The sequence below is a fragment of the Podarcis raffonei genome, chromosome 15 (assembly GCF_027172205.1).
Source record: "Podarcis raffonei isolate rPodRaf1 chromosome 15, rPodRaf1.pri, whole genome shotgun sequence".
NCBI lineage: Eukaryota > Metazoa > Chordata > Lepidosauria > Squamata > Lacertidae > Podarcis > Podarcis raffonei.
In genome coordinates this window covers 33392071-33405010 of record NC_070616.1, presented here as the reverse complement: position 1 = coordinate 33405010, position 12940 = coordinate 33392071, and positions in this window count along the sequence as shown.

Below are 12940 nucleotides of genomic sequence, written 5' to 3'. Positions count from 1 at the left end.
AACACTGTCAAAAACTGCATACCATTGCACATTGTATGTCAGAGACAAAACACCATTGCATGCCAATAATATTTGACAATTTACATTAAATTCTAATACAGTGGTACCTTGGGCTACATACGCTTCAGGTTACACACTCCGCTAACCCAGAAATAGTGCTTCAGGTTAAGAACTTTGCTTCAGGATGAGAACAGAAATCGTGCTCCGGCGGCGCAGCAGCAGCTGGAGGCCCCATTAGCTAAAGTGGTGCTTCAGGTTAAGAACAGTTTCAGGTTAAGTCCGGACCTGTGGAGCAAATTAAGTACTTAACCCGAGGTACCACTGTAATCAAATACGGCATGCCATGGCATGCCATTCCTCAAACCCTAATTGCCAGTGCAACTCTGAAACTACCTTTAGATCTTGAACAGAAATATCATTAGATATCAGAGACAGATAACTTCTGGAGCAAATGCTGGAGTTCCTTTTTTAGCAAATACCAGGTGGACATTGTCTATCCACATTTATGGAGGGGAATTTTGGGGAACAAATCGTTTCAGTTCCACCCTGGTCGTAGCTGGGGAGGTTTCCAACAGCTCGGTTTTGCTTTGTGTAGACGCTGAGCTCCACAGCCAACACCTCACCTGCTGTTCGTCTCATTAGAATTTCCTGCCTGCCTTACAAAATGTTTCGCTGTGAAGAGCGTGGACAACAAAAGGATTTTAAGACTACATATGAAAAGGCTGTTGTGTGAGAGAAGGGGGAGTATCAGGGTAGGAGGGGGGAAGGAGGGGGGTGCGGTATTTAATCTTTTCCTAACCCCCCCTGCAAACTTGAGTAGCTCCTTTCCTGAGCCTCAGCTTGAGGAGTGTATTGCTATTCACATTAGCTCATTGCATTTCTTAATCCATGATAAATGTTGGGAAAGATGGTGTTACGTGTGGTGGAAATCCAACCAGACCACATGAAAGGAAATTAATGAAACAGAGTCAATCCTATTAGTTCCGGCCTGTATGGCTTTGAGGTAGAGACGGAGGGATGGAGGAGAGGAGGAGGCCTTTACCAGCACTGCAGAGGAATGGGGAGAGGGGCAGGGGCTCACGGAGCTGAGCCATTGCTCGGTGCTGTGCGCTGGAAAGGCAGCATGATCCACTGAGAAGTGGAGTACAGGATCAGGTTTAAGGTGCTGGTTTTAACCTTTAAAGCCCTATACGGCCTAGGACCCTCGTACCTACAGGACCACCTCTCCTGGTATGCCCCACAGAGGACCTTATGGTCTTCAAACAAAAACATCTCGGAGGTCCCGGGCCACAGAGAGGTTAAGCTGGCCTCAACCAGAGCCAGGGCCTTTTCGGCTTTGGCTCCGATCTGGTGGAACGCTCTGTCACAAGAGACTAGGGCCCTGTGGGACTTGACATCTTTCCGCAGGGCCTGCAAGACAGAGCTGTTCCACCAGGCCTTTGGCCAGGGCACAGCCTGACCCCTTCCTTTGGCAATCCTCACAGAACTCTAGCCCAATGGTTGCCATTAATCTGATTTGAACTGATTTTATAATGAAATGATTTTATAATGTTGTATCATTTTAATGTTGTTAGCTGCTCTGAGCCCGGCTTCAGCTGGGGAGGGCGGGATATAAATAAAATTTTATTATATATTGAGAATATATATTGAGAATATTTTAAATATATATTGAGAAAGACATTGGTCTTGTTCTCTGACACCGAGTTGATGAGTGGCCTTTGACAACTCACATAGCCCTTCACATTCCTCTCTAACGCCCCTATTTAGCTTTGGACCAGAGGGAGGGAACCTCTGGCCCTTCAGGTGTTGCTGGACCCCGGCTCCCATCAGCTCCAGCCAGCCTGGCCTGTAGTCAGGAAGGATGGGCGTTGTTGTCCAGTAACTTTTGGAGAGTTGCAGTTTCTCCATCCCTACTTCAAGGTGTGTGTTGGTGTTGATTTGTGTCTGTATGTGCAAGACTGTGGGGTAATCGGCCACCACTAGTAGACAGCCCCAGGAGGGGTTGCAAAATGGCAATATGGGCTCCCTGTCTGAAAAAAGATTAGCTACCTATGCTTTAAATCACACCAAGAGAGCAGTTTCCCATGCTCTCAGTGCTGCAGCACGGTGAATTCCAAGCTTCTTGTCCTCATGGAATCTTTATCACCGTTATTTCTTTGCTGAGGAATATCTCTGCTCTGGGGTTCAGGAACAGGGGTTAGCAAACTGCCAAGGTTTGTGCTTCAGCAAGGGACAGATTGCCCCTGTGGGAGCTCCCTGGCTTCTTTCCTGCTGTGTCTCCTAACTCTTTCTCTTTGCTTTCATCTGCCCACAGCAAGAGATGGCAGGAAACAAGGACATAAGAATACATTTCCCCCTGTCCCACCATGGCTTTGTTGCATGCAGCATTGTTTCCATTCTGCTGCAGTTCACCCTCTGCCAAAAATTAGCAAGTTCTCTTCCCATCTCTGTTTTCTTCAGACATTCCTAGCAAGAGAGCAAAGATGGAGAATTTCCATCGCCCTAGACTGACCTAGGACACTTTGGTACCCGAGGCAAACCACAAAATGGCAACCCCCCTCCCCCCGCCAGAGTGGCTGGAAACCAAAACAGATCCACCTCGTGCTGCAACATTTTGTCGCAGGTGCTGCTTGTGGAAACAAAATCCTGGAAGACAATGGAATTTGTCTGATCTTTGGGCTAGATCCAGGCTGAGTTAGCTGAAATTAGTGGGGCCATCCTTCTTCCCTCTGGATAAATCCCAAAGAATCTTGGGATGTTGTTGACCAGCTTTTTATCTGCAAAGAGCAATAAATTTCCGTGACAGCTGGGTGGTCTGAGCAAGGATGCCAAGAGGAACATTCACTGGAGTCGTATTTAATGGCAGTGGTGATAGGAAAAGACAGGCATGTCCAATCTCACAGGCACATGTTCCCTCACCCACCCCCTGGGATCTGGCTAGGAGAGGCACGTCTGTCGGCAACAAAACCCTGGCACCGCCCAAAGAATGTCTGTGTGGCAGCTCCTACAGCCACAAAACATCACTGGATTGGGGCATCAGCGCCACAGAGAAATAATAGAAGCATAGTGCATGTTGACAGGAGAAATGGACAAATCTGTCCATTTCCATTAGTCTCATCTTTAGAGTAGACCCAGTGAAATTTATGGACCTGTTCATTTCAATGGCTCTATTCTGGGTAGGATCACCATTGGATACAATTCTCAATTTCTAGACCAATTCGTGGAGGGCATGATTGTCAGCGGTCGCTAGTCATGATGGTGATGCTCTTCATCCACTGCTGGAAATGTGGAGAATTTGTTCCCCATCCATTGCTGGGAACCTTAAGTGGGGTAAGTGCTGTTTCACTCAGGCACAGCTTGTGGGCTTCCCATAGGCATCTGTTTGGTTGCCCTGAGGACAGAAGATTGGACTCAATGGGCCTTTGGCCTGATTCAGTGGGGCTCTGCTGACATTCTTACACATAGCCAGCTGAAGCCCAGCATTATAGCCAGCATTATATCCATTTACTTAGGTGCACCATCGATGAAGGGAAATTCAAAATGGTGGCCCTTGGCCACTTGCCACTGCCTGATGCCTGGACCCATTGCTAAGCCCGTAGCCAGAGCCCATTGATGTAGAAGCAACTCCATAAACCCGGAGTAGGTCCTAATCGGGATGGTGTATATAAAGGCTACATGGACCTGAAAGGGTTTCAAATATACTTCCTGTTTAACTGTAAGGGAACAGTTTAGGAGACCACCTCTCTCCATACAGTATGAACCTACCTGGACCCTGAGATCATCGTCTGAGGCCCTTCTTCGTCTGCCTATCCACAAGCGGTCCGAAGGGTGGACCTTTTCTGTGGTGGCTCCCCATCTGTGGAATGCTCTCCTGTTCGCCTGGCACCTTCATTATACACCTTTAGGCACCAGGCGAAAACATTCCTGTTCAACCAGGGCTTGGGCTGATTAATATTCTGTGGCTTTTTAAATCTGTTGTGGGATGGAGGGTTTATTGGTTTGTGTTTGTTCATATTTTCATTATGCATTTTGTGTGCTTTATATTGCAATTTTATTTTGTGAACCGCCCTGAGATCTAACAGATGAAGGACAGTGTACAAATTTAATAATCATTACCATCATCATCAACAAATCACAGCAGGCTTCAGGATCACACAGAACATCTCTGAAAGTGGGGAGGCTTCCATGTAGCTCGAACTACGCAAATGGTGCTGTGCTACTTTCATATCTTGAGGGGGTGCGTTAGCAAAAAGCAGGATAACTTTGGTTTCCTTTTGGTCATCCAGCCACCATGCGGCCTGGGCCACCTCGAGCCCCTTGCTAATGTCTGCTCCTTCTTCCTCTGAATGTGCTGAAAAGCAGCCTTTGGCCGCTCCTCCCTTTTCTCCCCCTCCCCCCCAAAAAATCATTCCTCACAGAGTGGGAAAATAACTGGAACAAAGCAGAGCTGGATCAGTATTAGACCTGGGGTTCTGAGATGCCCCCCTTTTGTTCAGTGCCAGCTGGGAATGAGTCACAAAACAGAAGCCCCTTCCCCTCGTAGCCCAGGCCACCTCCATTGAGCGGCAGTGAAGCAGAAGCCGGCTCTGTCCTCAGCACTTTTCTTTTCTTCTCCCCCTCCCCTCATCACCCCCCCAGCTCCCCACAATGCAGCACAACAAAAACCTCCTCCCCAGGCCGGCTTTCTCCTCAGACGCGTTTCCCTTTTATTGGGCCTGCCCTGCAAATGAGATGTACTTTCTGCTTTAACTAACTCAGGGAAACATTCGCAGACTCTATCTTTCTTTTCAGAGGGTTAGGGCTTGGCAGCCAAGAGGTTGAGGAAGCCGGAGGAGGGACAGGGGTAGCCAGGGGGTGATGGGGAAGCGGTTGCTATAGGGATGGTGTGCAGGCTGCCAAGAGGTGCCGTGGGGGACCACCACCAGGTCCCAGAGAATGCCAGGCCTTCCTCGACACTGCTCACCTGCAGGGAGGAGGTGGGGGGGTGGACAGGGGCACAAGGGACCCGAGGCCTTCTTTTTCTTTTCTTTCCACCCCCCTTTGGATACAGACCTTGATGTGCTCCGCTTCCCACTTTGTTGGCTTTGGAGCCTCTCGGAATGCAAACCAGGCCCGAAGACAAAGGTCTCCGTGGCGGAGAGGGGTGGGTGGGAAACGGCTTCTCCTCAGGAGGCATTTAAAAAGCCCCGTCCTCCTGTTGGGATGATTAGGGACCAATTTAAAGGTCACTTTGGGAGAAAAAAGGCCCACGCTGCTCGCGGTTGTGTCGGGACTACCTGCCTGCTAGGCAGGAGTGTGTCTCCGTAGCCCCCACTGGGCTGCGGGTTCACAGGTGAAAACAGGGGGGGGGAGAGAGGCAAGCAAAAACCATTGCACACGACCACAGGGACGGCAGGCACCAGGAAGGGCGGGAACTGGCTCCCCGAAAGGCTCCGCTCCAGCAGATGTAGGCATTTCAACTGTTTGCATTTTTCATGGCAAATTATTGTGCCTGCTGCTGGTAAATAGGGGGGGGGGGAGAAAGTCAACTCAGTTTGCATTTAAAGGCAAGCCTGCCTATTTGGCAGTGCCTGAAACAATATGTGGACCGACACTCAACCGTCTTTTGAATTTTGCATTTCTCTGAATTTTGCAATGCGGTTACTCCAGCCGAGTGGTGTGTACAAAAATTCATATACTTCAGTAAAGTGTGCATAAGAATTCATATATTTATAAAAGCAACATTTAACAATGCATTAGATTGGGGGATTCTTTTTTTTTTTGCAAATATATGCATATTAGGCAAAATTGTGTGCAAATGCATATAGCACTAAAAGGCTAATGCATTTTCATGAGAACTTTAGCAAAAATGCAAACTGATGTGGAAATGTGGAAAACTGAACTTAAGATTGGAAAAATGAGAAATCACAAGAAACAGAAATTGCAAGAGTCACCCATCCCTATTGGTAAAGCACTGCTTGGTGAATGTGTGTTGAAGCTTTTGTCCAGGTGTATAAATATGTACTCCCTCTTGTCTCATTCTGCCTGCCCTATCCTAGGATGTATTGAATTTGTACATGTGCTGTTTCTGGCATTCTGAATCTGAATATGTGCTTTCTGTCTTACATGGAAATACACAGTTTGAGAGAAAGATAACAAAAGTTCTTTGGCAAAACATGCCATGGAAGTGGCAGATTTGGGAATAGCTACTCTCATGCTCGCATAATGTAAACAAGAGTATTTATGTCAAACGTTGAGAAGAAATTGAACGTGCTGAGGCGGTGCTTGTGTTTAATCAGCCTGGGGGGTTGGGAGAGAAATGCAAAATGTCTAGCAGGTGAGACTGTCAGGAAGTAAGCAAAAAAATGGGGGGTGGGATGGGGAGGAAGAGTCTGTGGATTTAAAAAGGGAAACAAATATAAGGAACAGCCCAGTACCAAACTGGAGGCCAAAGAAATGTAAATGCTTTTGTCAACAGTGTGCAAAAGCAGGAAAACTCCCACAAAGGACTATAAATCCTTCAGGGGACTGACCTCTTTTTGCTACAGAAAATGCCCGTATTGTGCATTATTAAAAGAGGCCCTGCGTTGGGCGAAGGAACAGAACTTTTGTGAGCTTCAGGACACTTGGCAAAACTGAACAGGAGCAAAACAGACTAAGCAGAGTTCCCCTCCTGCCCCCCAAAAATATTGCCTCAAATATATTGCCAAGGACTGGAAAGTGGGCTCCCACCCCACAGAGGCCCCCACGCCACAAGGAACGAGCTTTAAGCTTTCTTGTTAATGTGCACGTAGCCTAACAGCCAATCCAACACAGCCATCAGTTGGCTGGTTTGTTGCCACGGTCTTCTCTCAACTCTCCTGCTGTTAAGGAGCAAAGCAGAGGAGGAGGTTGCCAATGGAGGGCGCTTGGTGTTTCAGTAGCAGCAGCAGCAGGAGACTAAGCAATAGCAAGGAGGGGCCTGTGCAAATAGGTAAGTGAGTTACTTGTGTGCTCCTCTTCCCTCACACACTGGGAACCCACTTGCCTGCTCCTTTGCGTCTGCTGCCACCACCTCCTTCTCCCTTGTGGCAGTGAAAGGACCCTGTAGCTCAATGCAGTGTGACCTCCATTGAGCTGGGCCTGCTAGGCTGTGGGATCTGGCCTCGGACTGGAGCATTTTATCACTTGCAACCTCACGAGTGCCTTCTGGTGAATATTCCCAAGCAGAAAACAAGACTTTTTGTGAAGTGCACCAAATTGTACCGCAGGTATGGTGGTGACCCTCCAAATGATGGTTATTCCACAAGTGCATTTGATGCAATAAAGCTGGGAGATGAATTTAATTTCCTCTGTGGCAAAATGCTGCAAATGAAGGGTGGATGAATTCTTGTGGTGCATGGGAGTTTCCTCAGAAGCACTCCCACTGGCTTCAACAGACTTGCTCCCAAGTAAACTCGCGGATTATCGCAGTCTCAATTTCATTCAATATGTGGAACGCAGCGGTTTAATAAAGTTTCAAAGTCAGAGCCTGAAGGGTTTGTTACTCTAGCACCGTTGTATCCATTGGCCAGGACACTGGAAGAATGCTACACAATGAAGCAGCAACAGCAAATAAAACTGAGGGATCTGGGTAGCAGGGAGGAAGAGAGAGTCTCACAAAACTTCTCTTACCTCAAAACAACCATCAACATTTAAATACTTTCCTGATGAGCAGCACTTCTTACTGAGAAGTTGTGTAAAATGTTACATGCCTGCCTTTTCTTCTGTTGTCACCAATAAAGGGGTCCGAAGATTGCTTTAAATTAGAGCTGAAAATTCAGCTGAGGGGCCTTGGGTTTCTGTGACAGGGCCAATTTCCCACAGGCCCCACCAGGCCCATGGTTGGCAGGGGGAAATGATTTCCTTACCCCTTAGCTTCTCAACCTTATGGTTACTTCTCCACATTTCCACACAAGTTTGTGAATATCGTTTTTAAAAAGTCCTCATGAAAATTCATTGACCTGCAAATCCCTCCTAACATGCACCTGGGCTCGTATGCCATTTTGCCTATTTATTTTATTATTATTTATTAAATTTATATACCGCCATTCATTTGAGGATCACGGGGTAGTTTACAACACAAAAATGCACGACATAATAATAAAAGTAAAACAACAAACCCCAACCCCCACAGTTTAAATATACACATATTTGCAAAACCATTTCCCCCTAAATATAATGCATCTTTAAAAATTGTTTTCAGAAATATATGCATTCCAATGCACAGTTTACTCAAATATAGGCATTTTTGTACGCACTAATTGGCAGGAGAACAGCCCTGTGGGATTCAGAGAAGTGTAGATTTCTAGGATCTATGTGTTTCAGTTACCATATTGTTTCCGATAGGGTAAATTAGGCAAGTTCGCCTTTCAATGCAAAGCGAAATGAATTTTGCCTTAATCCCCAGCTAAGTCCTTGCCTTGCTACCTACACCATATCTGGGCTAGCCTCAACATTGTGCTTAAATGGAAAATCTACAAAGGCATGCAGAAAGAAAATCTAGACTAAGGGCACCTCTCTATTGCTGTCGTTACACTGACCTCGACACAACCCCAAGGAACACAAGGGCTAAAGCACTTAATCTTTATTGGGGTTTATGGGTGCCTCTTTGAAATGCCTGCATCCTGACTGGTCTCCAGGGATGACCAGGAGTGGCTGAAACTTGCCCTTTGTGTTGACCTTTCTACTTGACACCCCCAGCTGGCCTGGGGAGGTGTTGTGCTCAAGGAAAGCGCTGAGGTCATCGCATGTCTAAGACCGCGATCCCAGTTCCCACATCTATCTGGCAGTCGGAGTCTGTAAGGAGAGAGCAAGGCCTTGGATTTGAGCACATGTAGTCTGTAAAGACATGGCAGCAGAGCCACACTAACAACAACCTTGTCCACCAATGAGAATCCATGCTTCACTTTGTTGTTGGTAACAGAAAGGTAGCCGTGTTGGTCTGCCATAGTCAAAACAAAAAATTTTTTTCCTTCCAGTAGCACCTTAAAGACCAACTAAGTTAGTTCTTGGTATGAGCTTTCGTGTGCATGCACACTTCTTCAGATACACCTTTGTGTATTTCAGATAAACATTTGTTGTTGGTGGTTTAGCTCATCGGAAACATGACTTTCTCTTACTTCTAAGGACTTTACAAATTATTATTATTATTATTATTATTATTATTACTACTACTATTACTAAGTCATATCCAACTAACGTCTACTTGGAGTAGATCCACTGAAATTAATGGACCTAAGTAAGCCATTTCTATTGATTTCAATGGGTCTCCTCTATGCAGGATTAGATTCAACCCATTGTTATTTTAGATATATGCCTAAGATATAATAGCCAGCCCACTGACCATCCAGTCAACCGCCAGCAGCTTGCCTGAGGCCAAGAATGAGTACATCTGTCATTTTTTGTTTCTTTCAGTTTCTCATATTTCCACGTCAGTTTGCATTTCTTTAATTTCTTAAAAAAATCCCTCCCAAAATTCACCAGCATTTTAATGCAAATTTCTCCCAATACACAATTCTGTTTGCAATTTTGCCTAATATAACATTTTTGCAAAGCAATCTCCAGTAATAGAATGTCTGTTTCATAAGTTGTTTTCATTAATGTGCACATTTATGTGCAAACTTTGCCCTAGTATATGCATTTTTTTGGTGCCCAATACCTTCCTAGAAAACGGCATTGAAAAATTCAGAGGCTTTCAAAGTAAAGCTATGTTTCGGTTTGTGCATTGTTTCAGAAGTGCGAATTAGGTAAGGTTGCCTTGAAATGCAAACTGAATCAAAGTTCTTTTTTTTTAAAAAAAGATATTTATTAAAATTTTCAATTTTTTATGCAAACAAAAAACAAACAAAAAAACTAAAAAAAAATATAGTTCATAATACTTAATTTTCAATAACATATTTCTCTGACCTCCTCATACCTCCCCTTCTTGTATTCCAATTCAAATTATTTGTTCAGCAAATCCTTAACTCAAAGCATTACAGCTTATAAAAACACCTTATTTTCTATCCAACATCTTAAGTTATTATAACTTTAAATTTTTACTTATAAAGAACCATTTTTTCGTATTCCTTTATACCATTACAGCTAGAAACCACTCAATTTCAATCCAGCATCATTCAACATTCCTTAATTTTACAATATTTCTGTAAGTAGTCCTTAAATTTTTTCCAATCTTCTTCTGCCGACTCTTCTCCCTGGTCACGGATTCTGCTCGTCATCTCTGCCAGTCCCATACAGTCAATCAGTTTCATCTGCCATTCTTCCAGAGTGGGTAAATCTTGCGTCTTCCAATACTTTGCGATGAGTATTCTTGCTGCTGTTGTGGCATCTGAATCAAAGTTCTTCCCTACCCCTACCTGACACACAGAGGCTGCACTTGGCTCTCCCTCCCTGTCCTTGGATGGTGAAAAAACCTGTAGTCTCAAGAGGAAGATAATGCCAGCAGCACAGTCAGGTAACTGTCCACCCAATTGCAAGTAATCCTTGGTGTGAAATGGAATGAGAGGCAGTGGCAATGGCCATAATAACCCAAGAATAACTTGATTATTGCTATTATTTTGGAGGGGCAGGGAGCAGTCAACCGCAGAGCAATGCTGTGTACTGGAGAGAGGGAAGTAACCCCAATGTTACTTTGTGAAAGCTATCTCGGGGAGCTTTCTCGACTGAAAGTGGGATGGAAACAGAGCCACGAAAAGGAAAACAGGATGGGGAAGTATAGGAAGGTGAGAAAATGGAAGGACACAGAGAGATGAAGGATCCCCTATAGGCAAGGTGAGGGATCCATCAGTTTCTGCCCGATGACACCACAAACACATGCAAGTCCTTTGAGCAGAAGAACCTAGTGGACACACAGTGGGCAAATGGGGCCTTTATCCTAACCCTTGAAGCAAGAACACTGCTTTCTGGCTCTCCAGCCTCGGATGAACACAAGATCCAATACCAGAAGATTTGGTAGCCATTTATCTCAGGTATTGCAATCCATGACTGACCTTGAATGCAAAAAGAAAAATGCAATAGTGAAATTAGAAGGAAGAGTAAGAAAGGACAGATGTGCAGGAGGTGCAGGTTCACGCTTCTGTTTTAAGAACAAATCTATGAATATTGGTATCCATGGAAGAGTCTCTATGAGCTTTGCAGAGAAAGAGAAGTCACATCCTTTGGCTCCTGGTAGATCTCTTCTTCTTCTTTGGCGATCACTCGTAGCCGAGTAAGATTGTCTTCCATAAACACGGTTTTAACAATGAGTCCGTAAGTGACTGAGGAGGCCAATTCTGGATCCACGCGTCCTTCCACAGTGGGGACATTGGTTTCCAGGCGAGAGTTGATCACAGTGTGAATTTGCCAAGCATGCCTTCCTCCTAGCACATTTCTGCCTTGCGTCCTGAATTCGAGTGTCTTCAAAGCCCATGACACCTTTGGTAAAGGCTGTTCTCCAACTGGTGTGCTTGCAAGCCAGTGTCTCCCAGTTGTCAGTGTTCATACTACATTTTTTTTTTAGATTTGCCTTGAGAAAGTCTTTAAACCTCTTTTGTTGACCACCAGCATTACGCTTGCCATTTTTAATTTCGGAATAGAGTATGCTCCGGAAGACGATCATCAGGCATCCACACAACATGACCAGTCCAACGAAGTTGATGTTGAAGAATCATTGCTTCTACACTGGTGATCTTTGCTTCTTCCAGTACACTGGCATTAGTTCGCCTGTCTTCCCAAGTGATGTGTAAATTTTTTCGGAGACACAGTTGATGGAATCTTTCGAGGAGTTGGAGATAGCGAGTAGGACCTGGTAGATCTACTCAGATGCTTATTACAAAATAAGGCTTGCTACCTTTCTGGCAAAGCTACAAAGCCAAAAAGTTCCATGGTCAAAGCGCAATGGTGAGACAAGACGTAAATGATCCAAAGTTTGAACTGTGTTAGGAACTTTGTAGTGGTGGGTCCGGGGCACAGGAGAGTACCATGACCTCCATGGCTTGCTTGTGAGCTTCCCAGAGGCACCTGTTTGGCCAATGGTGGGGGAAAGGATGCTGCACTAGACAGATCTTTGGTCCAATCCATTGAGGCTCTTTGTACATTTCTGTATATGCAACAAACGGCATGAAATCAGATAGGAAAGAGCCACATTTGCTTGCTTGGCACTGGGAACGGGAGCCCTCAGCTCAGCTCCTGGTAAAACACAACCAGGCAGCTTGGATTGTTGTGTTGCTAGCTCGGCCAGGAATGGGAGCGAAAGACCTTCCTCACTTGGGAGGTGCTAAGTTGGGCATGAGGCGGGAGAGCAGCATAGTTAATAAGGAGTAAGAGTGATTGATGGTTTGTGCATTTGGGAGTTAAATGGGTATTAATTTCTTTAGGCTAATTTAGTTTGTTGAATGTGTTCGAGTCCATTAAAAAAAACCCAGAACCTCCCAGGAAACGAGTGGTTGTTTTTCTTTTTTTTAAGGAGAAGGGTGCAAAATCAGCAACGGTGATAACAATTGAGATGTTTGGATTCTCAGCAATGGAATGATGAAATAATTGGCCCTAGTGCAATAAATGTAATTGTAACTGTCTCAGGCATGTTGTGCCTCTCGTGACAAATGAAAATGTTTCAGGCTCCCTTCAAGACGCCCAGTTTTCCAGCCAGGTTGACAAAGGAGCAGCCGACAAGCGGTTAAATCTATCAGAGGATGGTCAATTTTGTTTGAAAACACTCCTTCCACCCACACTCACACCCCCCCAGACAAAGCACTGAGCCTTCTTTTATGTAGTCAATCTCCCCTCGCCAGGATGGCTGGAACTCAACTTTTCCTTGCCTTCTCCCAAAGGGGGGTGGGAGATAGAAGGCATTTTGCTCGGAGGTTAAAAAAAAAAGAGAGAGAGGGAGGGAGGGAGGAAAGGAAGGAAAGAAGGTTGGGGATGGGTTTTTTTAAAAATGAGAAATGTCTGGCCTTCAAGAAGG